Below are 26931 nucleotides of genomic sequence, written 5' to 3'. Positions count from 1 at the left end.
AAGAAGACACCCTAATATCGTCTACGGCGAAGCATGAAGAAATATGGCAAGTAAAGTGCAGAAATTTATAAAGAAAGAACCCATAAGGAAGGTTATGACTTACAGTGAGAATGTCAATGCAAGAGGTGTACTTCGCACAGTTTGGAAAACACACTCCTGGGCAGCTCAATGGCTGGGTATTCGGAAGATTCTAGGCACAAGTGTTTTTTGAAAGCTCTTCTTTTCTCTAGAAAGGAAGAAGGTATGAAAATGCAGAAGAAAGAAGATGAGGAAAATTTTCAAATGAAAGGTGGTAAGCTGTGAAATTAACCTGTCCTTTTTTATACGTAAAAGGCATTAAACAACGTGGACCGTCCGATCAAATCAGTTCAAGAGCTGAGGATAGTGTTTCGAAAGACTAAATGGCTGCAAAAATTTGCCAGGCCATCAATACGGTCCTCGAAACCCGAACAGATGCCAATCGTAGCATCCCACGTGTTCAATACCCGAGTAATGGGCAAGCTTGGATAATCACAACGGAAGTTTAAAAGTCCATGCCGTGTAAGTTAGAAGATGACGTGATGGAACACGAGCAGGGATTTGTGGGGCAAATGTACGTCCTAAAATTCAGAATGAGTCTTTTAGCCATCTCGGATACAGGTGGCTAGCCAAGAACTGTAATAGATGATCCACAAATCCATATATCCTTTGTAAAGGCAGCATGATTCCTCGGGTCTATATCACGAGCTGGTGAATACAGTGCAATAGGCACGACCTGAAAACATTTATAAAGCATAGCATCTGAGATACGAGCTGGCGCTGCACTCAGCTCGGGGTACATTAGAGATCTACCGCATCCTTGGATCTTTGTAAACCTAGGTATGTTATATAGACATGCATTGTCAGACATTACATGTCCGCATATCCCTGAAATCCCAGACACGTAATATAATCGTGCATGATCAGACATCGCATGACCGAATTATCCCTGAGGATCCATGATCAATTTTACCTAATGATTAGACCATACCTTAGGATAAATTGTAATAATTATAATTATTGTGAGACAGGTCACACTAGGGATTTGATTCACATGATGACTCAGATGCCTATCTGATCCATGGATTTTCTCTATAAATAGTAAGACCTTGGATAGGGGAAAACGGGGATTCTCGGAAATACAAACGCTCTGTCAAAATTTAGAAAGACAAACAGTAATAATACAGACTCATGGATTAGGTGCATTTTAATCTCCAAACCATGTAAAAAGACGAGTGTTCTTAATATTTATTTTCTAGTGTTTTTAAGCATCATATTCTTATTACGGTTTATCATAAGGCACTAATCCATCCCAGTTATTTTTCATAATTCACTGTTGGCGAAAAACCGCGTCAACAAATATATAATTATATATTTCAAATTTTAAAATATTACCTCTGTTGACCCTGATTTTGGCCAATTGACACGGAGTCAAATATGCTTGATGTGGACAAATGCGTTGAAATGAATGTGATGATAAAAACCATAAAGCACACAAGAGTTTATAGTGGTTCGGCCCCAGAATCTGGTAACAACCTACGTCTACTTGAACTATTATTGATATAGGATTCAAAGAAGTGATCAAAGAACTAGGGTTCAATGAGTTTCACAAAACTCTGAAGAACAAAACAATATATCAAATATGATAACTCTAATCTCAGATAATTAGAAAGCAAAAAAAGTCCCCCTTCCTTGAGCTACCTTTCTCTATTTATAGGCTCAAGGAAGATTACATTAATTTGTTACAGATATTCTTTCCTAAATAATCGGATACTCAGGAAATCATGGGAGATAATTTCGGATTCGATCATAACTGCATAAGATTTTCTCCGTATATAGCATGTATACGACTAGGCTGGTCGTATATTGAGATTGAGTGTTGTGCCAATAGATATCTTCCTGGTCGATAGTTGAGCAAGAATTCTGTTAGATGTTAGCCACGTGTATTAAATGTCTTCCATGTCATCCAAGCCTTTTTTTGGATAACATTTGGCCCCCAAGTTTTTTTAATGCGACTAGCAATAAAGAAACTTTAGGGAAACAACCGTTCATATGCCCCACGAAATCTGTCAGGATCCCCGTGCATTTTTGAAAGCCGTGACATAATTATGTCTAATCAAGTCTTTTCATTTTTCAAGAAAACAATTTGACGGCTTATACACTTCCCCACGTTTCAAAAATGGAAAGTAATAATTGCCACTTTTTGCCATACCTCAGCCTTTATAAGTAACTTCTTTTTCTTCCTTGTAATTTTTTACTCACCATTCTTATCTAGAACCTCAAGAACTTTGCTTCCAGAACCCAGAGCTTCGAAACCAGTCAGACGTCTAGCCGAAGGTCTTTCTGACTCGAAATTTCTACTTTTTTCTGAATCTCCACCTTTGCCCAGGTAATCACTTTGTCTTTTAAACTTTTCATTATGCCATGCATGCCGTTACTATGCTCTGTGATTTCCCATGTTCTTGAGTAGGGTTTTATGAGGATTTTTGTATAAACCTTCTAATGCTTGGTAAGAGAGCGTGTTTCTTCTTTGTATAAGTTAGGAATTAGTTTGATAGTAAGGGTCATAGGCTTAGGGCGTAAGATCGACGTAAAAATTCAATCTTTAAGCTAGTTGAAAAAACTGGGTTTTTTCCCACCCTTTAGGAGTTGAAAACGTTCCCTTTCAGAAAACATTTTATTTCCTTTTTGATCCGTTTTTCAAACCACTAGCACTTAGACAGGAACAACGTTATCCCAATCTCCCACGTTACTTCGCAGACTATGTGTCTTATCTCCTCCATTGTCTGTTTGCAGTTCATATGCAAGACCCTTGGGGAGGAGAAAGACCCATTGAAGACGACCTCTTGGCTCAGCTACTTCAAGGCGAAGAAAACCCATCTACTTTGATACCGGATATCCCTTTTTCTCGCCCTAGCCCAAACCTTCCTCTAGTCCTAACCCAGATAATGGCTCGAACAAAAACAAAAGCTCAAAAAAAGAAAACCCCTAACTCCTCAGGCCAGCCTTCTGCTGATGCCCCCTCGACCAGTGGTCGAGGTGAATTTGCTCCTGACACCAATGTTCAAAGGCATGCCCGTCCTCGACATGCTGACCAGCCAGCTGTTGAGTGGCACGTCATTCCTCAGAGTAAGGTGACACTGCCAATGATCGCCAACTATTTAAATAAATACAACCTGACGGGGGTGACCTTAGTCAAACCTTCTATCGACCAGCGAGCCAACCTGCCAGGCGGAGCCTACAGCACCTGGTCGTGGTTTCACATTGAGGCAGGTTCCACCCTGCCTTTTCACTCGTTCTTTCAGGGGGTGGCAAATTACTTCGGAGTAGCCCCCTTTCAAATTACCCCTAATGGATATAGAATGCTGGCCGCACTCTATATCCTTTATAAACTTAAAAAATGGCCAGTACCAACTCCCCACGAGGTCAACTTTCTTTTCGACCTTAAGTCCAACCCCAACCAAGATGGCACGAGGTTTTTCCATTTTGGCCACCAAGAAACCGTGCGCACTTTCTTGTCCGACGCTACTCATATCTCTAACGTGGGGAGGTATCACCATGAATACTTCCTTACTCCTAACCTAGCTGCAGACAACCTGGCCTTCACTCGAGGAGGTAAAAATTCTTACGCCACTAGCTTCTTCACTTAGTGTTTTTCTGTCACAATGTCTTGACATTCCACTGTTTTCCAGGCCCATGGTTACGTCCAATCCCCACTCCAGGGATGGAGTCAAGGGCAACACTCTTAGCCAACATGCCAAATGCTGATAAGAGTATCAAAAACTTAGTTACTGAGGCTAACCTTAGCCTTGTTGGCCTCTGGAGTTCCCAACCCGCGACGAATGAACCTTCGGTGGGCGATGTCCAAGCTGAAGTGGAACCCGAGCAGGAACCCGAGCAGCAACCCCAGGCATCTCCTCCGCAGAGGAGACCAACTGGGGTTACGATTAGGGAACCTGCCGTCCCTCATCGAGCGGAGAAACCCTTGGTCCCCGAGGGCAAAGGAAAACAAAAGGCTGCCGAGCCTACCGAACTTTCTGATGATTCGTCGGATGTAAATGGTACAATAATCTTGCTTTTAAATCATTTCCCAATTCCTTCTCATCTATTTGATGGGGATGGAAACTTTAGGAATGCTCCCTCTTTAAACTCAGATTTCTTCCAAGAACTAGGTAGTTCAGTAAATAATGCTACAACCAGTAGTTGTAGCCCGGGTACTTTACTTGTAATCCTTTTACTTTTATCCTTGTTCCCTGCATGACCATTTAGTCTTATTGCTTGAGTTGCTTCCTTTTGTGCAGGTATGGACTCCGAGGACATCTTCGAGCACTATCAGGCTGCCGCTGCCTCTTCTATCCCAAAGAAGGATAGCAAGAGGACTTGAGGCGAAAGCAGCAAGACCCCCTAGAAGAAGGCTCGAACAGACGATGCTCCAGCCACCGCCCCTTCCAAGGAGAACTCACCACCTCCGCCCCACACTAAGCGGACGACTCCCACACCTGTTAATCCACAGCCTTCTTCTAGGGCCTCTGACAAGGAGGCATTGGACAACTTGCCCGAAGGCTCCCTGCCCAGCTTTGTGTCGGATCAGCCAAAGAGAGGATATACAAACTCTCAAAGCACAGACGCAGTCAGGCCGCCATCACTGAAACTGCTTCAATGGAGGCTGATCAGGTTGTCAACAAAGGGCTGAATGAGATAGTTAGCGTAAGTCATCTCCTGCTACTTTGCCATTTATGTCTGATTTCTTTCCCTTACTTTGTCTCATTTTTTGTCTTTCAGGGGCTGTTAACTCTAATTGCTGGCTGGCACCGTGTTGGGGCGTTGGTTTCTCGGGGCAAGAACTTTGACTTGAGGCTTGCTCAGACAAAGCAAACGTTTGAGGCTGACAAGGACAAGCTGCTCAAGGAGAATAAGGAGCTGTCCAAACAGTACGAACAAATGTGCGAGGACCAAGCTACTCTCACCAAGGAGCTTCTGGACGCCCAAGACTCCTTGAAGAAAGCCAACGATGCCCGAGAGAAATTCAGGGAAAGTGCCAAGCTTGTCACCCAAGAATGTAAGCAACATGGATTTGATCTAAACGCCAGCAGGCAGGAGGCGAGGGAGTTTGAGAAGCGAGTGCAGGAGCTCGAGTAGGAAGGGGCCAAGAATTTGAAGAAGTACAAGGAGGCCACTCACCTTTGCTTCTACGAATTCTGGAAGCACAACCGGGAGGCCAACTTCAACTACCTGTCCGAGCGGTTGAAGAGGACTCTGATGGCGTAGTGCGCCATCTTGCTGGAAGAAGAAGAGAAGGCCAAGGTGCCTGCCGCTGACGCTGAAGCTGGTCCTCCGGCCGACCAAGGCACTCCTCCTAATCCTCAAGACCCTCCTGCTCCTCAATAATTTTCTTTTTCTTTTATTTCGTTTTTATGGCCCACGGGTCGTATTGTAAAGATAATTGGTTTTTATTGCTGCGAGGGCAGCTCTTTTACTTTTAATTAAACAATTACATCCGAGCAGTACTACTCACGGTGTAACAGAATGCTTTTTGATACTATAATATTTTTGTCTATTATAACATCTGTTCCTATGACCAAACTTCGCATAGTACTTTGCTTTGATTTAACAAAATATAAAATTTGAAAAATACTCTAAGTATCGTAGCATGCTTTCACTTATTTGTTCATGTGTTTACATACTTATTGGTATGCTTTCCTATCGATGTACCTTATATGCCCCCCAAGTGATCGAGGAGCTTTAGGTCCTTGGTCACTTGCCTTGACCACGACCTGTGCGAACATTACTGCTTGATAGGAAACGTAAAACTTATAATACAGCAAAACAACACACGTAATGAACAAATACTTGTAAAAATAAATTTACAAAGGTTGGCAAGAATGACTGGCTGTGCACAGTCCCTTATAATCTCGTATTAAAAATGGATTAAACATGTCTTTACGAGTGATCTTAAAAAGATCTTACACTTATAAGCGATTAGCCACACAACGTGGCTAACCCTTTTTCGAAACTTGTAAAAAGTAAAAATTAATACAAGCCAGTCCTTTAAAAAGGACTGTTTATTGGTAATACTTGCGCAGGTGTTCACTGTTCCAATAGCGTGGAACAAGATCTCCATTTAAGCATGCAAGCTTGTAGGTGCCCGGATGAAGGACTTCTTCAATCTGGTAAGGTCCTTCCTAGTTTGGTCCGAGCACTCCAGCAGTGGGGTTGCAGGTATTTAAGAAAACTCGTCGTAGCACTAGGTCACCGACGTTGAATTTCCTTTCTTTTACTTTTGAGTTAAAATACCGAGCGACATTTTGCTGGTACGCAGCAACTCGGAATTGAGATTTTTCTCATTTTTCCTCAATTGAGTCTAGGGACTCCATCATTAGTTGGCTATTCTGGTCCTGGTCGTATGTAATGTGTTGGTGTGAGGGGGGATCTAACTCGATAGGTAACATAGCTTCATACCCGTATGCTAAGGAAAATGGGGTATGACCTGTCTCTGTTCGATGGGAAGTTCTATACGACGAGAGTACTTCAGGCAGCTGTTCTGGCGATGCTCCTTTAGCATCTTCAAGTCTTTTCTTCAGGGTGTCCTTAAACGTTTTATTCACTGCTTCAACTTGCCCATTTTCTTGTGGATGTGCAACTGAAGAAAAGTTTTTACGATTCCATGTCTTTCGCAGAAGTCTGTGAATAAGTCACTGTCAAACTGGGTGTCGTTGTCTGAGATAATTTTTCTAGGCAAATCATATCAGCAAACAATGTTCTTAATGACAAAGTCAAGAACTTTCTTGGTCGTTATGGTAGCGAGTGGCTCAACTTCGGCCCATTTGGTGAAGTAGTCGACTGCTACGACTACGTACTTCACTCCGCCTTTTCTCGTTGGCAGGGATCCAATCAAGTCTATACCCCATACTGCGAAAGGCCAAGGACTCTGCATCTGTTTTAACTCATTTGGAGCTGCGCGTGGGATTTTGGAAAATCTCTGACACTTATCGCATTTTCGCACAAACTTCATTGAGTCTTCATTCATAGTCGGCCAGAAATAGCCCTGCCTTAGAATCTTTTTCGCCAAACTTTGCCCTCAGCATGATCCCTGCAGAAGCCTTCATGTACTTCCCTCATCAATTCCTTAGCTTTCTCTGGTGTAATACATCTGAGCAGTGGCATGGAATATCCTCTTCTGTAAAGAACACCATCGACCAGTATGTACCTAGCAGCCTGCCTTTGGAGGGTTCTGGATTTATTTCTATCTGCTGGTAATACACCATTTGTAAGATATTCCAAGTAAGGTGCCATCCACGTGTCCTCCATCCGGATTTCCATACTGGTTTCATCTGCTCGTATGCTTGGCTCGCACAATCTTTCTACTGACACAATATTCAAAGTGTCAGCATCTTTTGCGCTTGTGAGTTTGGCTAAGGCATCTGCGTTCGAATTCTGATCCCGAGGTATTTGCTGGAAGGTATACTTCTCAAACTGCGCCAGCAGATCTCTAGTTTTGTTCAAGTAGGCCACAATTTTGAGGCCTTGTGCTTGATATTCCCCTAGAAATTGATTCACAACCAGCTGTGAATCACTGTAAATATCCAGTACCTTTATACTCATGTCTTTTGCCAGTCTTAATCTAGCGAGGAGTGCTTCGTATTCGGCTTCATTATTTGACGCTGTGAAGTCGAACCTAATGGCGCAGTGAAATCGATGCCCTTCTGGCGTTATCAATATCACTCCCGCTCCTGCGTGAGATTCGTTGGACGACCCATCTGTGAATAGCTTCCACGAAGGAGTATCTCCTTGGGGCTCAGGCGCACTAGACTCTTCGCACTGCTCGTTGTCTGGAAGCTCAGTGAACTCTGCAATAAGATCAACCAAGACTTGTCCTTTTACTGCTACTCATGGTGAATATGTAATATCGAACTGCCCTAGTTCGACTAACCATTTTAATAACCGCCCAGCCACCTCTGGTTTTTGGAGGACTTGCCGAAGGGGCTGGTCAGTTAAGACTGTAATGGGATGGGCTTGGAAGTAAGGACGTAGTTTCCTTGAGGCCAATATTAAATAGTAGGCTCATCTCTCGATGGGAAGATACCTCAGCTCTGCTCCAATTAGCCTCTTGCTTATATAATAAACCGCCTTTTGTACGCCTTCTTCCTCTCGTACTAGTATCGCACTAGCAGGAACTTCGGTAATTGCCAGGTAGATGAACAAAGTTTCTCCTTCGATAGGCTTTGATAAAATAGGAGGCTGTGCCATATGGGCTTTTAAGGCCTGAAAAGCCTGCTCGCAGTCTCCTGTCCATTCGAACTTCTTGTTGCCCCTAAGTAGATTGAAGAAAGGGACGCATTTATCCGTCAACTTGGAAATGAATCTACTTAGGGCGTCAATTCTTCCAGTTAAACTTTGTACATCCTTAATCTTTTCTGGCGATTTCATGTCGATCAGGGCTTTTATCTTGTCAGGGTTGGCCTCGATTCCTCTTGAATTAACGATGAACCCAAAAAATTTCCCTGATCCAACTCCGAAGGAACATTTGAGAGGATTTAGTTTCATCTCGTACTTGTTCAACACATCAAAACACTCTTGTAAATCCTTCACATGTCCTTTTGCTTTTTTTGACTTTACCAGCATGTCGTCAACATACACCTCCATGTTTACTCCGATCAACTCCTTAAACATTTGGTTAACCAATCGCTGGTAGGTCACACCTGCGTTTTTCAGTCCGAAGGGCATTACTTTATAATAGTATAATCCCGTATCGGTCCGAAAGCTGGTGTGATCCTCGTCAGGGGGATCCATACTAATCTGATTGTATCCTGAGTAAGCATTCATGAAGGAGATGATCTCATGTCGTGCAGTTGCATCGACCAGCTGGTCGATCCTTGGGAGTGGGAAGCAATCCTTTGGGTAGGCTTTATTGAGGTCTGTGAAATCCACAGGTTCGCCATTTGTCGTTAGGCTTGGGAACCAGTACTGGATTAGAGACCCACGATGGATAAAACACCACCCTGATGAACCCATTCTCCTTCAATCCTGCAACTTCTTCTTTTAAGGCTTTTGATCTATCCCAATCGAGCAACCTTATTTTCTGTTGCACGGGTGGAAAACTTTTGTCAATGTTCCGGACATGGCTGATAACTGCAGGATCTATCCCAGCCATGTCTTTGTGTGACCAGGCAAAAACTTCCTCGTTTTTTCTTAGAAATTCCAGCAGTGCATGCTTCATGGTTGGCTCTAAGTTTTTCCCGACCTTCACAACTCTGGTCGGGTCTTTTTCGTCAAGTTAGAGCTCTTCCAGGTCCTCGACAAGTCCAAAATTTTCCTCAAAATCCCCAAAGCGAGGATCTAAATCCCTATCCTCACTTTGAGCAACACCCTATTTGGTGACTCCATCACCAGATTGGGCTTGTGTATCAATAGCCATCTGCAACCTATCTGGGGGAGTGCTCTTTGACGTTCCCTTCTTCACCTTCGTGACTAAGGCATTGTAGCACTCCCTGGCTTCCTTCTGATTTCCCAACACGCGTCCTACCCCTGCATCTGTTGAGAATTTCATGGCTAAGTGCCATACTGAGGTGACGGGTCGAAGATCAACCAGTATGGCCCTTCCAATGACCGCATTGAACGCCGAAGGACAATCGACTACTATAAAAGTAGCGAGAAATGTCCTGGTAGCAGGCGCTGTACCTGCTATCACTGGAAGTTTGATTGACCCCGCTGGGGCGAGTCCCTCACCAGAGAAGTCGTAGATTGTTTGGTTGCAGGGCTCCAAGTCCTTAACGGACAACTTCATGCGTTCCAGCGAAGATTTATACAGGATGTTCACTGAACTTCCTGTGTCAACTAGCACTCTTTTCACCATCATATTGGCCATTTGGATATCCACGACCAGCAGATCGGAATGTGGGAACCGGACATGCTGAGCATCGCTATCAGAGAAGGTTATTTCACCCTCATCTGACCGAACCTTTTTTTACGCGTAGTCCTCCACAGTTATCATCTCGATGTCCTGGTCGTGGCGTAGGGTCCGAGCATAGTGTTCCCTCGCCTTTCCACTACTTCCTGCGAGGTGTGGGCCTCCACAGATGGTGAGTAATGTGCCAGCAATGGGATCAGGCTGCAAAGGTGGCAGGCGTTGGCGTGTGGGCGCTTGCTCGTTGCCACCTGGAGCTTCTCGTTGGGAATTTCCCGAGGCCCGTATATATCTTCTCAAGTGTCCTTGTCTAATAAGGAACTCGATCTCCTTCATCTGGTTGCATTCATTGGTATCATGTCTGTAGTCGTTATGATAATGACAGAACTTGGTAGTGTCTCTTCTTGAAATATCCTTTCGAATGGGGGCAGGTTTCTTATAAGGCACACTGGAACTTGTGGCCTGATAAACCTCTCCCCGAGACTCAATAAGGGCAGTGTAGTTAGTGAACCGAGGTTCATAACGATTACCATTGGCTCGTTTATTGTCAGAGGTGGAAGGCTCATTGTGCGGCCGTTTCCCCCCATTCTTGCCATTGCCATTGCCGTTCCCGTTGCCTTTGCCGTTCCCATTGCCTTTGCCGTTGTCATTGGGCTTCGACCCATTGGCAGCTTTGGCGGGCTCGGCTGTCCCCTTGTCTTTGCCTGGGGGCTTTCCTTCATTGGCGATGGCATCCTCGAGCTTGATATATCGATCAGTTCGATCCAAAAATTCCTGGGTAGTTCTGACCCCATGCTTTATGAGGCTGTCCCAAAGAGGTGTGCGACGCTTAAACCCTACAGTTATGGCCATCATCTTGCCTTTGTCTCCCACTGTTTTCGCCCCAGCAGCTGCTCGCATAAAACAATGGACATAGTCCTTAAGTGGTTCTCTACCTTGCTGGCGTATTTCAACCAGCTGATTTGCTTCAGTCGTGTGCAAACGACCCGCATAGAACTGTCCGTAAAATTCCTTCACGAACATTTCCCAGGAAACTATACTTGCAGAAGGGAATTTGAAAAACCACTCTTGTGCGGCATCAGAAAGTGTTGCAGGGAAGATCCTGCACCGAGCGTCTTTGGACACTTTCTGAATGTTCATTTGTATCTCAAACTTGTTGACATGAGATACCGGGTCACCATACCCGTCAAAGTTCGGAAGCGTAGGCATCTTAAACTTGCTAGGAGTTTTTGCCATAGCTATCCTCTGGACGAAAGGAGTGCCCTTTCTCCTATCGTGGTCGATATAAGATGTTCTTCCCATGAACAGCTGCTGCACTGCCTGGTTGAGGGCATCTATCTGGGCCTGCACGGCACCAGGAATCACCGGGGCCTCTAGTGCTGGGGGAACGTACTCGTTGTGCCGTTCCTGGCGATCGTTGAGTATGTCTCTTAAATCCTTGTCTCTCCTCCGCTGCTCGCTAGCTCCGAGCCAGTTAAAGACGTTATTTTGTCGGCGCTGCCCCCCAGCGTCCTGTCTTTCGGGTTGGTCATCCCTAGGTGGTAGGCTTCTGCCCCCACCTCTTTCTTCATTCCTCCGACCGGCGTTTCCTCTGCCTGAGTCGGCCTCATTATAATCATGGCCATCTCTGAATCTTGATTGGCTATGATGGGATCGACTGTTCCCTCGGTTGCCTTCCTGGGCTGGAACCTCCCGAGCGTTAGAGGGTGGCCTGCGTTGGTCGGTAGGTCCCCGTGCATTATCATGCCGTGGGGGGCCTTGGATCGCAGAGCCTGACTCTGAGTTCCTTCTGTTACCAGGAGGACGCTGTCCTCTGCTCGGAGGGTTTGGCTCGTCGCCCCTATGGCGTCTAGGACTGCGAGGCGGCTGCCCGGCCCTATTCTGCCTTTGTTGCGGGGGATTGCCGCAACCAGCTTGGGATGGAGGTTGTGCCTCAGGGTCCCTCAGTGGGACATCGTCCTGAGGCACCGGTGGCTGGTCGGGCCTTTGGGGGCTCGAGGGCTGGATAGGCGGGCTAGGATTAGGACCCATCTGGGGCGGCCCATTCGTAGGCTGATCAGGCTGCGAGGCAGGTGCAGCTTGGTTCCCAGCCAGCTGTAGGGTTGCTTCGAGGGCTGCCATGGCCTCCCTCTGGCGACGGTCCATCTTCGCCTGCCTTTCACTCAGTTCCAGGCACTGTCGTTCAATCTCTTGTTGCTGCCGTGCCATAATTTCGGCAGCAATTTCCTAGCTGGCCCTCAGATTGGCCAATTCATCCTGCAATACCCCAAGGGTATTCCTCAGCGTCTCGGAATCCATTTCTTCCTCATCGAATTCCAAATGCGGCACATCCTTTGCCACGTTTGGGGGAGGAGGAGGCGGGTGAGATGGTGCAGCGCTAGCCGCCTGTCCAGTTTTCTTGATAGTTTTCACCATTGATATTTCAACGATACTGTATCAAGCTCTCAATGAAAGCACCAGAATGTTGACCCTGATTTTGGCTAACTGACACGGAGTCAAATATGCTTGATGTGGAAAAATGCGTTGAAATGAATGTGATGACAAAAACAATAAAGCACACAAGAGTTTATAGTGGTTCGGCCCCAGAATCTGGTAACAACCTACGTCCACTTGAACTGTTATTGATATATGATTCAAAGGAGTGATCAAAGAACTAGGGTTCAATGAGTTTCACAAACCTCTGAAGAACAAAACAATATATCAAATATGATAACTCTAATCTCAGATAATTAGAAAGCCAAAAAAGTCCCCCTTCCTTGAGCTACCTTTCTCTATTTATAGGCTCAAGGAAGATTACATTAATTTGTTACAGATATTCTTTCCTAAGTAATCAGATACTCAGAAAATCATGGGAGATAATTTCAGATTTGATCATAATTGCATAAGATGTTCTCCGTATATAGCGTGTATACGACCAGGCTGGTCGTATATTGAGATTGAGCGTTATTCCAATAGATATCTTCCTAGTCGATAGTCGAGCAAGAATTCTGCCAGATGTCAGCCATGTGTATTAAATGTCTGCCATGTCATCCAAGCCTATTTTTTGGATAACAACCTCCTCTTGTCTTCTTTTTCTATGTTCTTTCTCTTCACAATATATATATCATAATAGGAAAACTCACTCTCAATCTATATAAATATTTATATAAATGAGAGTCCTAAGTAAGTGATGTGGCACTATAAAATTGTTAAAAATCACTCTTTCAATTTTCTCATTTTTTTCACTTTTTTTTAATTCTTCTTTTTCAAATTTATGATTATTAGATAATAATTAAAGAAAAAAACTAAAATATCTAATTTTTTATATTAATCTATATATTTTTATTTATAAATTTATGTAAGGGTTTTTTTTTTTAAATGTACATTTTTTTTGGTGTTTTTCTACTTTTTTACCATCCCTCGTTGTTTTTCAAATAAAATACTATCTTAAGATTTTGGAAAATACGTTTTTTAAAGTTTTATATTTACAAAAATATGGTGTTAGTGAAACAACTAAAAAACAACAATAAGACAACAACTAAACATTATACTATTGCATGCTAACATGTTTTTTTTCAATAAAAAAATCAAAATATATCTTAAAACAACTAAAGAACAATTAGACCTCAACACAAAAACATAACAACTATATATAAACTTAAAAAACTAAAACCAACATGAAAACAATTATACATAAAAGATCAACAACACATAAACAACAACCACACAACAACACAGTGTAACCCATGACATTTTTAAAAAGCAACACACTACAATACAATATCAAAAAAGCAACTTAAATGCAACACGACAACACCCTCACAACAACAACATTTAAAAAACCCAGAACTTGCACCCAACCCTCACTGCCAAACCACCGTGAACCTAGACCCCTAGCCTCATTGTCCCCCAAGCCCCAAAATTGAGCCCAGATACACCCTAACCCAAGATCTGAGAACCCCTACAATCCTGAGCGGTACGTTCCCATTGTGGAACTTGAAAACTGGCAGCTGAAACAGCAGTTGCCAGAAGCCAACAAGCGGAATAAGGAGTTTGCTAGGACACCCGCTGAGGCTTAGGCGGCTCAGCCTCCACCTCCGCATGAAAACCAAGCCCCTCCTCCGAGGGACGTGCATGTCCCTCCCCGCAGGCCACGTGGGCGTCCCCGAAAAATTGCTGCCACAAGAAGGACGGAACAACCTCCGGCACCAGCAGAGCCATCCGCTCCCTTGAGACCCCAGAGAAGCCCCCGAGCTAGGGCTCCGGTTAATTCGATTGCGGAAGTAACAGCGGGAACTGGGAATAATCGAACCCCTGTAGAGGCTCGGACTCAAATCCCTGGTAACACGCAGAATGCAACCAACCTGTCTCAGGCAAACTCCGGACCATCTAGGCCTCAAAATGGGTGGCCACCACATTCACCCATACGCTTCCCGCCATCACCTATAAGATATCCTTCACCACCTCGCAAGAATGCTCAGCCAGATCGAGATGACGAGGGAAGACGTGCGGGAAGGAGGCAGGGGAACAGAGAAGCCTTTAGAGAGCGAAGAGGCGCTCAGTCTATAAGAAGTCAAATGTCCTGGTCTCGCACTGCAGAAACGAGGCAGCATGAAAGAGACCCCTCTCAAAATAATCATGCGACGAGTCTTACCCGTGACGACTCACGAAGTACTAGATCAGTCAGTATGTATGACCGAGGTCGAAAGAATACTGGGAGCTGCAGGAATCGCTCCGACCTGCGGGAACACTTGAATCAGAGTCGGGGTAATGTTAACCCGACAAACCCGGACCTGAGGGATCGCCTAAATGGGCGTAAAGATCCCCTGCGGAGGCGCGAGCCTAGAATTGTGATCAATGACAGCCAATTTCAGGCAAGACCCCTCACGGGCCCGGTCCAGGAAAGAATTGATCAGTTGGAAAAGCCCTTCAGACTTTTGTAAAATGAGCAAGGCCAAGGTCGGCATGAGGACTCTGATGAGGAGCTCGAACCGTTCGCTCCCTATATTCCCAATACCCCATTTCCTCAAGGATATCGGATCCCTCACGTCCCAATGTTTGAGGGAAAGTCCGACCCGTACGGCCATCTGAGTACATTCAATACCATAATGAGAGAAAGTAACGTGGGTTACGAGCTCAGATGTATGTTATTTCCGGCATCGCTAACGGGACCAGCCAAGAGCTGGTTCAAAAAATATAGAAGACACTCAATCGCTTCTTGGGATCAGCTGTCTAAGGACTTCAAGAAGCAGTTCAGAGCCATGATGGGGGTCAGACCCGAGGCATCAACTCTGACCAATGTTCGGCAGCAGCCAGGCGAGACATTAAAAAGTTACCTTACGAGGTTTAACTTGGAAGTTTCCCGGGCCCGAAATGTGGATGACAGTGGTCATCTAATGGCTGTCCAGGCTTGAGTAATGCCAGGAAGCGCTCTCTGGGACGACATGCAGAGAAAACTGGTGAGGTCCCTAACCGAGTTTAACAAACGAGCACAGAGGTTTATCAATGTAGAGGAAGCGAGGTCGACACTTAATGCGACCTCCCAGCCCGTAACTACAACGATAAACGTAAACTCTGCCTCAACCTCAGCGGACCCATCAGCTCCAAAGCGTGCTGCGGAAAACCCTTCCAAGAGAAAGATGAATGAAGGGAGTAACCCCGAGGCCGAGGGAGGAAAGAAAAAGATGGGGGAAAGATATTTCTCCGTGTATAGAGTGTACATCGAGCTCAACGAGTTTCAGGAAAATATATACCTGGCTAATGAAAACCAGGTCCCCTTTAGACGTCCAGACCCAATGAGAAATCAGAAGTCCAAGAGGGACTCCAACGAATATTGTCGATTTCACAGAGACACCGGGCACACTACTGATGAGTGCCGACAGTTGAAGGACGAGATCGAAGGATTGATCTTGAGAGGTTACTTTAGACAATATGTCAAAAACCAGAATACTAATCAGGCGTCTACAAGCCAGAGGGCAGCTATGCCACAACATGCGCAAAACAATAATTCCCGAGCCAGGGAAGAAGACAGGCCCCCTCCAATTGATGGAGAAGACGTGATAACCATCTCGGGAAGGCCTCATCTCGCGGGAGTGGGCAGAAATGCCCAAAAGAGATATGTGAACGAGATAAAAACTGGGGACGGGTCTCCATACGAACCCGAACCTAGAGCTCCTAAAAATCAAAAGATAGAGTCTCAGCCAATAACCTTTACTGAAGACGACGCGTCCCATGTTCAGTTTCCTCACCATGATCCACTGGTCATCACTCTCCAGCTAGCAAATAAAAGAGTTCACCGGGTTCTCATATATAATGGGAGCTCGGTTAACATTCTCTATAAGGCCACCCTAGAGAAAATGGGACTCATTCTTCGCGACCTGAAAGCATGTGCGACAACACTGTACGGTTTTTCAGGAGAAGGGACTGCTTGCATGGGATCCCTTGAACTCCCCGTAACCTTGGGAGACTACCCAGTCTTAGCAACCAAGATGATGGAGTTCGTGGTAGTAGACCTGCCTTTGGCCTACAACGTGCTGCTCGGAAGACCCGTCCTAGTAGGGTTGGGGGCAGTCTCATCTGTTAGGCATTTGTCCATTAATTTCCCTACTCCTAGTGGCATCGGGACGTTGAAGGGAGACCAGTTGGCTGGAAGGGAATGCTATAACATCTCCCTAAGAGGAAAGAAATAGACGAGTGCACAGACACTCGTAATTATTCAAAATAAAGATGGAACAATCTTGGAGATAGATGAGGAGATCGACCCAAGGGTGGAGGAGAAAGCTGACCTCGAACCATTAGAAGAGCTCGAAGAAATCAAGCTCGAAGAGTAAGATCCTTCCAAAACAGTAAAGGTTGGGAAACATCTCCAGGAGGAAACTAAATAGCAATTAATTTGCTTCTTGAAGAAAAACCAGGACGTCTTCGCATGGTCACATTCGGACATGGTAGGAATAAGTCCGAACATAGTGAGCCACGCACTAAATATCGACAAAAGCTTCCCACCGAAGCAACAAAAGCGAAGACAACTGGATGATGACAGAAAAAAGGCACTGAAGGAGGAGGTCGACAGGTTAAAAGCAAACCAGTTCATTAGGGATGCTTTTTACCCTGACTGGGTAGCCAATCCAATGTTGGTCCCAAAGCCAAATGGGACATGGCGAACCTGCATTGACTATTCGGACCTCAACAAGGCTTGTCCAAAGGACTGTTTTCCTTTACCAAGGATTGACCAGCTCGTGGATGCCATGGCAGAGCATGGACTGATGTCATTCATGGATGCCTCTTCTGGATATAACCAGATTCCCATGCATGCATCTGACCAGGAACATACGAGTTTTATAACAGACAAAGGACTATATTGTTACAACGTCATGCCATTCGGGCTCAAAAATGTTGGGGCTACATACCAGCGGCTCGTGAACAGGATGTTTTTGGAGCAAATAGGGAACAACATGGAAGTTTATGTTGATGACATGCTAGTCAAGTCTCAACTTAACGATAACCATGATGATCACCTCGAAGGGTGTTTTGACGTGCTCCGGAAGTATAATATGAAGCGTAACCCTCAAAATGCTACTTTGGGGTATCATCCGAAAAATTCCTGGGCTTCATTGTAAACGCTCGTGGGATAGAAGCTAACCCAGATAAAATCCAGGCCTTAATCGACATGCCCTCACCTCGAAGACACAAAGATGTCCAAAGTTTGACCGGAAGGATGGCGGCACTGAGTAGGTTTGTCTCGAAATCTACAGACCGTTGTCTTCCATTTTTTAACCTATTGAGGGGAGGCAAGAAATTTGAATGGACGGAAGAATGCGAGCTGGCCTTCCAGGAGCATAAGAAGCACTTGGCAGAACCCCCCATCTTATCAAAACCTGTTACGGGAGAGGTACTATACTTGTATCTTGCCACTACCAAACATGCAATAAGTGCAGTGCTAGTGCGAGAAGAGGAAAAGGTGCAGAGGCCCGTATACTACATCAGTAAAAGATTACTGGGGGCAGAATCGAGATACCCCTTGATGGAAAAGCTAGCTCTCAGCTTAATTCATTCATCTCGCAAATTACGACCCTACTTTCAGGCACACCCCATCCATGTATTAATCGATCATCCGCTAAGGCAAGTCTTAAATGGGTGGTTGAGCTCGGGCAGTTCGAGATCACCTACCACCCGAGGACGACCATTAGGGCACAAGCCCTGGCGAACTTTATAGTGGAGTGTACTGGCATGACCAACGATGAAGTTATAACCTCGGCCCACGAGCTGTGGAAACTTTACATCGATGGGTCATCTAACGAAAATGGATCGGGGGCAGGGGTCATTTTGATTACTCCCGCAGGAAGCAGATTTCATTCTACCTTAAGATTCGACTTCAACACATCGAATAATGAGGCCAAGTACGAGGCTTTACTGGTGGGACTCCGTATAGCCAAAGAGCTCAAAGCTAAAGCAATACATTGCTACAACGACTCCCAGCTTGTGGTTAACCAAATTTTGGGAGAATACCAGGCTCGTGGCACGAAAATGGCAGCTTACTTAGAAAAGGCCAAGTCTGCATTGGAACATTTTGAGTTTTATGCGATCGAACAAGTTCCCCGAGAGAAAAACTCAAATGCAAATGCCTTAGCTCGACTCGCTACTTCCACCGAGAATGATGAGCATAATGTTATGCCAATTGAACATCTCTCGGCGCCTAACATTAACGAGCCAGGACTAGAACACGTGTGTATGATCGATTCCGAGCCTACCTGGATGTCCCCGATAGTCGAATATCTCAAGACTGGCGTCCTTCCGAAAGATCGGAACCGGGCTCGAAAGTTAATGTATCAGCTTCCTCGTTACACCATTTTGGATGGAAAGCTGTATAGAAGGGGATATTCCATGCCATTACTTCAATGTGTGACTCCACCCGAAGCCAAGAAGATCATTGAAGAAATTCATGAAGGGTTCTGTGGAGACCATACTTGGGGGCATAGCCTGTCCAAGAAAATCATACGCCAAGGCTATTTCTGGCCTACCATAAAATCGAATTCTTTCGAGTACGTAAAGAAATGCGATAAGTGCCAGCGGTTCGCCACGATTCCTCGAGCTCCACCATCCGAGTTGACCATGATGACTTCCCCATGGCCATTTGCGGTATGGGGAATCGACCTCATAGGCTCTCTCCCGACTGGCAAGGGAGGTGTGAAGTATGCTGTAGTTTCCATAGATTACTTCACAAAGTGGACAGAGGCTGAACCGTTAGCAACAATAACTTCCAAGAAAGTCCTTGACTTCGTGGTAAAGAACATTGTATGCCGATATGGGATGCTGAGGAAAATTGTATCCGACAACGAAACCCAGTTCGATAGTGACTTGTTCACCAACTTTTGCGAGAAGAATGGAATAATAAAGAGTTTTTTTTTCAGTAGCTCATCCCCCAGGCGAATGGCCAGGTCGAAGCTGTAAACAAAACTCTCAAGAGTTCGCTAAAGAAAAAGTTGGAGGAAGCAAAAGGACGATGACCCGAAGAATTGCCCCAAGTCCTATGGGGATATAGGACTACAACTCGAACATCAACGGGACATACCCCGTTCTCTCTGGCATACGGTTGCGAAGCTATGTTGCCTATTGAGGTCGAGATTCCTACAATTTGAACTCACGCTTATGACCAAAGCTCGAACCATACTCATCTCGAAGAAACCTTAGACCTAATCGAAGAAAGAAGAAACGAAGCTCAGCTGAGGAACGCTGCCTACCAGCAACGAGCTACCAGGTACTTCAACAAGAGGGTTCGAGATCAAAAGTTCGGTGTGGGAGATCTGGTGCTAAGGCGTGTACTTTTGGCAACACGAGATCCAGCGGCTGGCGTGCTCGGGCCAAATTGGGAAGGACCATACCAGATAGAGTCAGTCATCCGACCCAGTGTCTACAAGTTAGCAAGATTGGATGGGAGCCTGGTACCGCGAGCATGGAATGGAGAACACCTAAGACCTTACTATCAATAGTATAGGAAGGATGTTGCCTGTAACCATGCTTGTTTATCTGTACTGTTTTGTCTACTTTTGGATTTTATCAAATAAAGATTTATTTCATTCAATATGTTATGTTTTTCTTTATTTTTGCAATCTCTCTTAATTTAATAACCTATGGTCACACTCATAGGATATTAAGGGGGAATCATTGATATATATACCATCAGCTTGAAAAATAAAATAACATACACGAAATACATACAAGTGTTTGGAGATAAACAAATGCGCGAGCTAAGATAGTTTGGATATAACCGAATTATCAAAAACATACAAGTGCTTGGATATAACCAAATGCGCGAGCTTAGATAATTTGGACGTAACCAAATTATCAAAAGATAAAAATGTTTGGATGAAACCAAATATGCGAATTAGATTAAAAATATAAGTGTATGGATTACAAACCAAACACGACCTTAATAGGTTTGGAACAAACCAGCTAAAACTAATCGAAGGTAAGTTGGAACATTAACCTACTTTGAGTTAAGTCGCGATCGAGGCTGGAGTATCTTATAAAAAATAGTTTCGAACTCATAACCTCGGAGAGATAACCAAGGACGAGAAAAAGTAACTAAAAAATAAGATATAACTAAACCAATAGCATTAGACACCATACAAGTGCTTTCGGGTTCTTGGTTAAAGTAATATCCAACCTTGATGAATAACGAGATCGGAAGCGGATAATTCGAGCAAACTGTGCATGAATGCATTGAGCCTCAAGCCTAAATTCAAACTATGTTTGTACGGATAAACAAACATACACAATTCTTTGTGCAAAATATTTCAAACCAAGAAATGTAAAGCATATGTATTAAAAGAAAAGAAAAAGAAATTGTATCAGCCCTACGGGCATAAATTAAAACAATTATAAAAATAAAGGGACGCAGCCTCGGGATAAGATTCAAGAAGGAGCAGTCTCCTTAGCCTTCTTGGCACCAGCAGCACTAGACTCCCCAGGATGAATAACATGACTATCCTTCTGAGTAGCTTCCTGAGCGGCCTCCCGAGCAGCCTCCTCCGCCTCAAGTCGAGCATTCCACTGATCTACGAGCTTCGCCTCAAGAGGGCCTAGGAAGCTGGTATCGAGGTCAGCATTGTTAGCCCTGATCTTGTACATGGCTTGATCGACTGCATTGTCTTTCTTCTTTTTGAACTCGTTAAGGAGGCGGGCCTTTTCATTTTTTATTATCTCGAAAGTGGCAGCTTTCTCCTCCTCGAGATTGGCATTAGCTTTCTCCAGCTCCGCAAGACAATCCTTCACCTTTTCAAGCTTTGTCTTCGAGTCCCTGAGGTCATCAGCCGTTTTAAGCTGGAGATCCCTCGACTCCAGGGCCAGAGACATGCTCGTATGCACCTCATTGGTCAGCTTATAATTAAGCTGAGCCGAGATGACGAGGGCCTAAAACACAAAGAGATTGAATTAGAACATAATCCAAGACATAAGCAATTAAAAGTAGAGTGCAAAAATTACCGCAGCAGTAAGTTCAATACTCTTATCATAAAGAGTATTGCAGTCTCGGGCCTTGTTCACAAACTTCCAATGACCAGCGTCAAATCCCGTAAGACTCTGACCCACTCAAGAGAGGATATCCGAGCCAAGTATAGCTCTGTGGGCCCCAGCGGTACTATCGAGCACGAACTCATCAACATGAGGTCTGGCCGACGGCAGGAGTGACTTGGAGGTTGAGGGTTTCTTCGGAGGTTGGCCGAGTGTTGGAGGAATTGTAGCTGGAGGAAGCGCGGCAGGTGCGGTCGAGATGGATGTGTCGACCTGGGTATTCGGGTCCCCGACTGCGCTCGCAGTAGTTAGAGTTGGTGGAGTCTTCTCAGTGCGCTTGGGGATTTTAGAGGGTCGGTCTAACTTCTGCGAGCCTCTCGGGCGCTTACTCTTTTGAGCTCCCTCGCCCCCACTGAAGAGCACGACGTCGAGATCGGAGTCCATAGCACCTGCACAGTGGCAATCAAGGTTTAGCATGGTGCTAACAAACTTAGAAGATATATAAAAAAAAAAAAAACAAGTGGAGAAAAACCTAACTGGAACTCTCCTCCAAGCTTGAGCTTGGAGGCCATGAAATTCCCCCATCTTCAGAAGAGGCGGGGGGAGTACCTTCCCTATAGGTGGACATCGACCTTGAAAGGTCCCTATAGTCATTGGTCCCTTATTGGACGACTATTCCATTCCATACCTCGTTCAGGCTATACATAGTATCGTATTGCCCGAGCCAGCTATCGAACCTATGCACCCGTTCATCTACCCAAGTCCACACATAAAAGTTGTTCCTATCGTCTTCACACAAACTAGCCTATCGGGTTTGTGCTTTAACAGGGTGGGGGACAACATTTTTGAGCTTAAGATGACTGCACCTTGATCATCCGAGCCCGAGCTCGAGGCTTCATCGTTGGCCTCGTTCCCTGACTGCGGGCTCCTTCGGCGAACTAGAGGTGGGGGCTCACCTCTCTCCTCGGGGGGAGGATGCATGTTGGCAAGGGCACAAGCTCCCAGCGGTCGTATTTTTTGTTAGACCAGTCCGAGGTGGACTGGCCATCTCCCAAGAGCCCGCAAGCATGAAGTTTATCTTCATGCAGAAGGTATGAGAGCGATCTCCTGCCATAAGGTAGTTGGAGCAGGGTCTCGTCAGAAGGAGTGGGACGACGATAGTTGGCTGGAAAATAAAATACATTCCAACTAAGTACAAGCCTACAGACAAAAGTTCGAGCACAGAGATAAAGGAGGTGGGGTACTTACGGATCCGTCTGAACGAATAGCATCATGACGGAGACAGGCCATCCGTCCAGAAGAAGGCCTTCTTAAAATCAAGAGGATGATTGGGAAGATCCTCAAACATCTTTTTCTCCTTCGGGTAGCTCGAAAGGTAATAGAAGCCGTCTCCTCCCCAAGCTCGGGAGGGATTGCTTTTCAAGTAGAAAAGATACAGGTTCTCCTCTGGCCTCGGTCCTTTCCACTTCAGCTCGTAGTATATCGACCTCAGGGCGGACAAAACCCTGTATGAATTAGTGTTGAGCTGGAATGGAGCCAACCCAACGAAGTCCATGAAGTCCTTGAAGAAAGACTTCAAAGGCAGTATCGCTCCTGCCTTCATATGCTCCTGGCTCCAAGGCGCATACCTCAGCTTGTTGTCAGGATTTCCATCTCCTGGGGCGTAGCAGCTTCGCTCGCTGGAAGTAGGGGCTCGACACCTTAACGAGACTGACAGTCTGATACCGTGAAAGGCCAAGATATCGTTTATTTGACCCAGTAAGGTAACTGAGCTCCAATAGCGCTCGGCCTCAAAAAACTCCCTCCTTGGCTGTGAGGTAGAGGGCTCCCCCATCAGTGAGAATTGAAGCTCACCCGGGTGGTATGCGATTGTCACTTTTAACCTAGGATCAAGGGGGATCGGCCTGGGCCGTGAACCTGATTCCGGATAAAGAGCTTCTCGAAGGATTCTTCTCTTCTTTTCTATGACCTGGACGATTTGGCGGCAATAATGAGCTCGAGTTTCTTCCTGTTCGCGCGCAAGATTGTATTCACGTATTAGACGTTGGTTCCGAACAAACAGCGATTCTGGGCTCAGAAATTTTGGCGAATACGGGATGGCAAGTAGCGACTCCCACCATCTTTTCCAGATTCTGTGACATCTAGCGAGAAAGAAAAATGGTGAGGGCCATGCATGCAAGGAGTCAAGAATAACGAGTTTGGTGAAACAAGCTCGGAAAGCACTTGAGTACGAAACGAACTCGATCTTGGAAACCCGATTAAGGGTCAGAACATGTATTCTACGAAAAAAAGGAGGGAAGTGGGTCTAATTTTTGAGAATCCCAAGATATCAGGAAAAAAGGTGGCGGTTGTTCAAAAATGGTATTCTTTGGTATCGTGCATTCTTTAAAACCAAGATTGTGTACCCAATATCTTGGTGTGCAAGATACGTTTTTTAAATTTTGAAAACCCAGAAAAAAGAGACCATGTTTGGGTTTGTTCTACATAAAAATTGGATTTTGAACAAGTAGTGGGAAAACCTAAACCTAAATACCTATTGGTCAAAGCGTCCTAGTATACCAAACTACAGAATGAACCAGTGCATTCCCAGAAACTAAAAAACAGCAAAGCCAGAAACTGATAAAGAAAATATATATACATATATCAGATACTTATGCAATGAAGACGATGATTGCAGAGAAATCGTTGATTGAAGAAGAGGCTGCAAGTATAATCCCACGGTCTCGAGCAAGCTGGCGGTCTTTTGCTTCTTTAGCTAGGAAAACATGCAAAAGCAAGAATTTTCTGGGATATCCTCTGGTTTCTCTTTCTCTTTTCTTTATTCCTCTGATGAGCGTAAAAGTAAAATGTGGAAGATGACTAGAGCCTCATATATAGACGGTCAGAGGAGGAAAAAAGGGGTTGATCTGGGCCATTGATCAGGACCTTATCAAATCTGACGGTCAGGGACAAATGACAAGATGGCGCTGAAAAGGCGGTAGGTGAACGATCGTGGGCAGGTTTCCAAGGCACTCAAGTACCTTGAGTGAGCAATACCCAACTGGCATGTGTCCATACTCGAACGTGTATGACGATGCAGTTCCCGAGAAAAGTAGTTCAAAAGTTTCCTTCTCATAGGATTCGAACAAATACTTTTGAGGGGGCAAAATGTTACACCCAGATTTCGAGCCTTGAGAAATGTGATCTCGAAAGTTGGATTCTTTAGGTGTGAGCTTGCAATATCTAGAATACGTGTTCACACCCTAGGCACCGAACCTACAAAGCAGGTGGCAACCTCGAAGTCCTCACAAGCTCGAAATGCAGACATCGGAGTACGTCTATTCTCGGGTGGCCTTGGATCAAGAGTTCCGAGCCTAACATTAGTATGAGCTCGAAACCACGTGATCTCGGAATAAAATATTACAACTCGAAAGTCACTAAGTGTAACGCCCTACTACCTTAGAGCCGTTACATAGTGAGTTTAAAATAGAAATCGTGCTTTTAGACTGACTCTACGTGGTTTCTAAAACCAAAAGTGTGAATAAACCAGAAATTCAGGCTGTACTCTTTGAAAATGTTTAGTTTAATTGAAAACGTTAAGTATCAACCATCTGGGATCCCAAAATAAGGTTTACAAAATATTTACAACTCAAAAATAGATTTACACCAGGTTAACTATCAAAAGAATGGATTAATACAGCCATTTACAAAATGCCCCCAACCAAAGCAGTCGGGCAGGCCGAACATGTACGTGCCGCCCCTACGCTCTCCATACTCATGGCCGGTTGACTGACTCCTTGCTTTTACCTGCCACACAGAGCACCCGTGAGCCGAAGCCCAGCAAGAAAACCCAAATAGTACATAACATATGCAAATAATATAGCTGACATAATCCACTACTAAACAGGAAAACCATCAGACTAAACAAGCACGACCATGCCGCCCCAGAGCCCTTACCAAAGCCTAGGGTCTTGGTCCTCACCGCAAGGATAACTCATGTATCCCTTGGGTCCCACCCTGGCTATAGCATCCCATGTGCTGAGTGTTACTTCCGGCCCCAAGGCCGTACCCGGCCTTTGCCGCTCTCGGCCTCAGCCGTTCATTTCATTATAATTGCACGTATAATACATTTCGAAATAATCATTCAAACATATAATAATTCATTCAAGGTCATACATTTGCAAGTAAAACAATCTAGGGCCATGCCCTGCAATAACACTGTGGGCCCATGCCCTAATCCCGGGTGTTACGGTTTCCTTACCTTTAAATTCGATGGCTTGATCAACCTGACTCCTTGAGCACGATCCTACTTGAGCCCTAGCGCTTACCTAAGAAAAATCTATAAGTCAAAGTCATTACCAAACCTCGAGTCCAAAACCTAGCCTCGGGAACAATCCCGAGCCCCCGGGGAGTCCTAGATCCCCAAAACAAAGTGGCGGAATCGAGCCCCGAACCCAAGGTCAAAATCCCTTCACAAAAGCCCAAAAATCCCCTCTGTGAACAGTGCAGTGCTACAGCCCTCTAAAGAGGGCGTTGTAGCGCTACAAGCAGAACCACCCCATCAGAAACAGGGGCTAGCGCTACAGCGCCCCCTGACTAGCGCTGTAGCGCTAGTTGCAGCCAGACCAAACCCAAAATCGCATCTTGCGATTTCCTTCTACCATTTCAACCCCAAACTTGTCCAAACCTTTTCCAAACCCAAAAACACACATATCCACACCTCACACTCATCCCAAGCATCCCATGAACTCAATCCCAAGCTCAAGCAACCCAAAACTCAAAATCTAACACAATGAACCCAAAAACCAGAAATTCACTCAAACAACAAAGATAGGGTCTTAGAAATCATACCGTGTGTGGAATTTCGACCTTGAATTGAACCCTAGACCTCCTTAGCTTGCACCTTCACAACCTTGACCTGTTTTCCCCAAAAATCCCATCCATTTAGCTCAAAAACACAATCCTAACCAATCAAGCCCTAAAACAGAAATCTCCAAGAACATACCTCAAATTTCTGATGTGATCTTGCTAATCCCTTGTAAATCCTCAAGTCTAGCTTAGGATCCTTGATGCTCAGCCTACCCTAGCTCTCCACTGAGCTTGACTTCAAGAAAAATGAAGGAATTTGGTTGGGAGAGCCACAAACCGTTCTTTAAAGCCAAACCCTTCTGTTTTCCCTCTTTTCTTTTCTCTTCCTTCTTTCTTTCTTTTCAGCCTATACTCTTTTCTACAAAATCCACTACGTATAAAGCCCCCCTTTAATTAATCTCTTACAAGCCTAAAGACCAAAATGCCCTCCCTTAATAATTCTAAACCTTTATGTCCATAAAGGGGCATTTTAGTCATATTACCCAAATTCCCACTAATTCCTCAAGTGTTCCTAATAATTCCCGCTCGCTACCCAATACCTGATTAATCATCAAATATACATTCCTCATCATCAAGATTAACCTCAATATATTTCCAAATTCTCATTTAAACTCCCCAGGCTTAATCAAGTCTGGGTACAGATTCCCGCTTTGACTTTTCCGCTAACCCGCTCA

Source organism: Humulus lupulus, chromosome 9 (genome assembly GCF_963169125.1).
Source record: "Humulus lupulus chromosome 9, drHumLupu1.1, whole genome shotgun sequence".
In the NCBI taxonomy this organism is placed as follows: Eukaryota; Viridiplantae; Streptophyta; class Magnoliopsida; order Rosales; family Cannabaceae; genus Humulus; species Humulus lupulus.
The sequence above is the reverse complement of the archived record's forward strand: the minus strand, read 5'-3'. Positions refer to the sequence as shown.